Below are 6,000 nucleotides of genomic sequence, written 5' to 3'. Positions count from 1 at the left end.
AGCATGCTACAGGGACACTGCTACATCGATGTTCATAGCAGCACAATTCACAATAGCAAGACTGTGGAACCAACCTAGATGCCCTTCAATAGATGAATGGATAAAAAAAATGTGGCATTTATACACAATGGAGTATTACTCTGCATTAAAAAATGACAAAATCATAGAATTTACAGGGAAATGGATGGCATTAGAGCAGATTATGCTAAGTGAAGCTAGCCAATCCCTAAAAAACAAATGCCAAATGTCTTCTTTGATATAAGGAGAGTAACTAAGAACAGAGTAGGGTCGAAGAGCATGAGAAGAATGTTAACATTAAACAGGGATGAGAGATGGGAGGGAAAGGGAAAGAGAAGGGAAATTGCATGGAAATGGAAGGAGACCCTCAGAGTTATACAAAAGTAGATACAAGAGGAAGTGAGGGGAAAGGGAAAAATAATACAAGGGGGACAAATGAATGTCAGTAGAGGGGGCAGAGAGAGAAGAGGCGAGGGGAGGGGAGGGGAGGGGGGATAGTAGAGGATAGGAAAGGCAGCAGAACACAACAGACACTAGTATGGCAATATGTAAATCAATGGATGTGTAACTGATGTGATTCTGCAATCTGTATTTGGGGTAAAAATGGGAGTTCATAACCCACTTGAATCAAAGTGTGAAATATGATATATCAGGAATTATGTAATGTTTTGAACAGCCAACAATAAAAAATTTAAAAAAAAAAGTGTTTCAGATTTCAGTTTTTCCAATTCTGTAATATTTCCATGGATTTTATTGGTTAAACATTCTTAATTAAAAAATTCATAATCCAAAACCTTCTAAAATCTGAAATTTTCAAAGTGTGGGCATGATGCTAAAAACGTTTTGGATTTGGGAACATTTGGGATTTGGGTTTCTCAATCTGCATAACCATTTTGGCAAATAGTTGGCAGTTATTTTATATAGTTAAACATACAGTACAACTTAATAATCCTACTCTTAGGAATTTATGAAGCAGAAATAAAGATATGTGTCTACACAAAGACCTGTATGCAAATGATCATAGAAAGTATGTTCATAACAGCCCCATGCTGGAAGCAACCAAATACCCATCAACTGGTGAACTGGCATTTTGTGGTACATCTATATAACAGAAACTTACTATGCAATAAAAAGGAATGATCTACTGATAGATGCAACAATATGGATTCATTATGTTAACAGAAAGACACAAAATATTACACATATTCAGTTCCATCTATATGACATTGTAGCATGGCAAAGCTATAGTGAGAGCTAGAAGTGGTTGTATTGGAGCTGGGAAAGAAAAGGAGATATTATAGTTTGGATCTGAAATGCTTTCAAAGGCCATGTGCTGAATGCTTGGTCACCACCTGTTGTGCTATTGGGAATTGTCATTTAGAAGATGGGGCCTAGTGGAGGGAAGTGAAGTCATTACAGACATACCCTCTTAGGGGATGGTGAGACCCTGAGAATGGTAGAGATTTGTGCCACCTTAAATATCTAAAGGAGGCAAGGATGGTCTCCTCATATTTTCATTGAATTTACCTGTCCAACCCCTATAAAGCAAAACTTGATCTTGAAGGACAAGGGCAAGTCTCAATTATAACTGCTCTGCCAGATGTGGTAGCTTCACTAGAACAAATTAGTATATCCTCAGATACCTGATATGCAGATGTTGATCTGGCATATGTGTTTGTTTCCTCCTTTTTGGGAAGGGGGACCAAAAGCCATTTGCATTCACATGGGGTTAATAATATGATGCTCTTGATGGTCTTATCCCATGGCCATAATAACTCTCCCATCAGTCATCTGTCACAACATAGTTTGTCTAGATATTCCATAGAATATTAAATTATCTATGATATTCTTGACATGTTAATTGGATTGGATAATCTTGAAATGACAAATATATTTCAAGGACTTTGTACAGCACATATACTTCAGAGGGTGAGAGATAAATATTATCAATATTCAGGAGGTTGGCATATCAGTAACATTTTTAAGAACCCAGTAATCTAGAAAAATTATTGATGTTTTTAGCTCTTACCAATGCCTGGCAGACTTTTTCAGATTCCGCAGCTGGGAACCAGGTGACATGAAAGGTTCCCACTTCTGAGTTGGGATGGTCTTTAGCATATCCAAATTGTGATGCAGGCATCTGCCTCCTTCACCACATGATCTGTCAGAAATAAGGGATGATATTGTATAGAATTTATGGCAAACCCCAATAGGAAAACCACAATACAGACACCTAGAGCTCTAAAGCAATGCCAAACCATCTAGAAATGAGAATTATATGCTAATTGAAAGATTCCGCAGTGTGTCTGGGTCTTAGTAGATAAAGAGCACCTAATCATGGAACTTTGAGTGACCATGTGAACAGAACTATTAGCTTTACCTGGGTTCTATCAAGTCCACTACATGGTAAGTTGGGATATGCCAAGAGCAATCCAGATGGAGAAGGTTACATGTAAGAGGGGGCAGAGGGCTCAGCTAGGCTGCATGAGCAAGTAGCTCAGACCCCCATCTGATCTACGACTGTTACAGTTTTCTCTTTTTCATTTTATACTATGGTCACATATGTAGTGTCTTATATCTTGCAGAAGCTTGGTTTGGATGTGTTGATTTATTATGTGGGTCTACAAGGAACAATCCTCTGGGTGAACAGAGCTCTGCATAGTGAAGCATATAAATATTCCCCTATGGGTGGTAAGAGAAGTGCCCCTCCTGGGCAGTTTCAAATGGCTTTGCTGAATGGCTAGAGCATTAAGGAGAAGGATTAGAATATTGGTAATAAACAGGGAAGAGGAGGAATGTGGATGAACCTATATGCAAGTGGACACTAAATGTGAAAGTATTTTCTCTACATTTTAATGTTTCTGAATATTAACCATGAGGGAGAAAAAGAACACCAAAATAAATGAAATACTTGGCCAGCTGATATCAGTTGTCTTCTTCCCTTGGCCATCCAGGGGTCAGGCATAATGGTTTCATAAACAGAATAGCTAAGGAGGCAGAAATGGGGGCTTTGTATCAACTTAACAGTATGGTTTTCCATTCAACAAAGTTGCCCTAACTTTTGTAAAAAATCCAACCTGACAGATGCAGATTCCAGCAGACCAACAATCCTGAGGTCTGGCTCAAGGAAACCAAGCAGTCTTGACATACATTGGTTTTATCAGCCCCCTCCTACCTTGGACTTATCTTGATTTAAATTAATACATATTTCAGGTATGAATATACATTTACTGCCAAGATGGCCTCATCCGGCTTCACCATCTCATGGCTTACTGAGTGTTTGATGGGTAAACATGAAATCTGACCTAACATATTAGACCAAGCACCAAATTTATACCAAAGGAAGTTTGACAGTGGCAATAAGAATGTGTCATGATCCACTGGTCCCATCATGTATTGCATCAACTAGAAGCTGCTGATCAGATAGACACATAAAACCAACTTTTGAAGGTGTAGTTGAGATGCCAACTTGGGGATGGTGCCTTATAAGGGTGAGGTGTCACCTTCTAGGATGCAGCACATATCCTAAGCCAATGACTACTAGGAGGTACTGTGTTCTTAATAGGTGCGATCCATGGGTCAGTTACAATGGGATGGCCCCACATATCAATATCCATTACCTCTTGTAGAATCTGTACTTTCAATCCCCACAATTATAGGCGCCCATTTCCAGAGGGGCAGGGGATGCTTCTACAAAAGGCCACAGGAGAAATACAATTAACTTAAATTATGATTGTTGCCTGGTCACTACCACTAAGAGACAAACAGTCAAAGAAAGGAGTCACCAATGCTAGGGCTTATTGACCCTAGTCATGAGGTGGAGTAGGTGCAGGGAAAATTTCCTTTGGATCCTCTGAGTTGTCTATTCATATTCCCTTGTTCAATTTTGCTGGCTGATGCATAAATTAAGCAATCATGGCCTAGAAGGCAATGGTGACTAGGCCTCTAGGGGATATGACTCTTGCCCACATATGTAAAATAACTCAGTCTTCAGAGATTCTAGCTAAGAGTGAGGGGGATCTAAACTGGGAAATAAAGGAGGACAACGACTAATATCGGTTGACCAGTAGATAGGGTTGTTTTTCTTATTAGTCTACATATTGTGAGTTTCTACTGAAAAATAAAAGGAGTTATTCTCCAGCCTGGGGATGTGGCTTAGCTTTAAGAGCACTTGCCTAGCATATGTGAGGCCCCTGGTTTGATCCTCAGCATGGTCAAATAAATAAATAAATAAACAAATAAATAAAAGTGGGTAGGAGAGAAGGGGTATTTCCCAGATGGTTTAACTTTATAATAGAGAGTGGATTTAGGGTAGCACAAGGTAGAAAATGTTCTTGTATGCTGCCCACTTCCCACATCCACCTAGATTTAGACACTCATTTGCCCAGTTGGTCCAATTACTGTAAATAGCACAACCAGGCATTGCCCTCAGCTGAGAACTGCCTTTCAGACTATGCTCTTCCCTGGGGCACTCCACACTCAGTGGCTTGGAGGACAGGGGTACAAAAGCAAAGCTTCTAGCCTCAATTTAGGACATCCCTGAGGGGCCATCCCAGCTTCAGAACTCCCTGTGGACTGTTGATCAACTCCCCTGACCCTGGGCTTGACTATTCTTTCTGCACTCCTCATAACTGTTGTTTTTGAGAGTTCCCTGTGGATTTTGTTACTAAGAGAATTAAAATCTCCATCTGAGAGACTGTTTCCCAAGGGAACCCAATTTGTGACGATGATCATGGGAAAGATAGGCAAACACAGATAAAAGAAAAAAAACTTTCATAATTTTATCACCCATCTATTATTTACCTTCCGGTCCCTTTCCTAGGAATATGTTTTGTCTTGCATACTGTTTTTGTATCTTACTACTGAAAATATTCTGACTGTCATATGACATTCTTTTCTAACATCACTCTTAGTTGCTGCATAATTTGTAATATGAATGCACCAATATGTTATTGTGTGGTTTCTGGTTCTTTAAATATTATAAACAAGGCTGTAATGGCCTGTATTAGTGAACTTCATATTATTATAACAAAATACCTTATAAAGGGAAACATTTTAAGTTCTCTATAAAGAGAAAAGGTTTATTTGGGCTCAAGGTTCTGGAGGTTCCAATCCAAGATCAGGCAGTCTGGTCCTATTGCTTTGGGCCTCTGACAAGGACAGCACATAATGGCGGGAGTACATAGCAGAGCAAACCACTTATACCATGAGCCTGGAAGAAAAAGAGAAAGAGAAGATGGGCTGGGTCTCATATTCCCCTTCAAGGGTATGCCCCCATTGATCTAAGGATCTCCCATTAGTCCCCACCTCATAAAGGTCCATAGCATCTCCCAGTACTGCCACCTTGATGACCAAGACTTTTATACTTGGGCCTTTGGGAGACATTCAATATCAAAACTACAGTAGTCATCTTTGTAGCTAAATTTTGGCCTATCTATGGTTTGTCTTTATTTTAAAATGTAGAATTTAATTAAATGCTATAGAGATATATCTATCTGTAGCTATATCTATGAATATTCCACAGCTATATCTGTATCTATTATGTAGCTACAAATAGTTACACATAAAATCAAAACTAAATTCTAAATACTTGACATGTTTGATTCTTTAAAATATGCTATGTCTTGATTTTTTTGGCCCTTCAGTAGTGGTGTGTATTGTGTTGACAAAGAGGATTTTAGCACAGATTTATTTATCCATTCTAATGTTTCAAAGATTATGGAGACCTTATTTTAAAGGCTTGTTTCATATAGGGGATTTTATTCCCAATATTTGACCTACCACAAAGGAATACAAAATCATTTAGATTTCTTCCCATTTTTTAATTATTTGTTTCAATCAAGAGATGAGATGATAGACTCAAGACCCTATTCCTTTGTTTTATATATATATATGCTCCTCGTCCCCATGGATACCCTTCATTTCTTATTTAAATGATTTCTAAATCTAAAATGATTGCCTGGAACTCCACTACTGTTCCCC

The sequence above is a fragment of the Marmota marmota genome, unplaced genomic scaffold, assembly GCF_001458135.2.
Source record: "Marmota marmota marmota unplaced genomic scaffold, marMar, whole genome shotgun sequence".
NCBI classification, from domain to species: domain Eukaryota; kingdom Metazoa; phylum Chordata; class Mammalia; order Rodentia; family Sciuridae; genus Marmota; species Marmota marmota.
The sequence above is the reverse complement of the archived record's forward strand: the minus strand, read 5'-3'. Positions refer to the sequence as shown.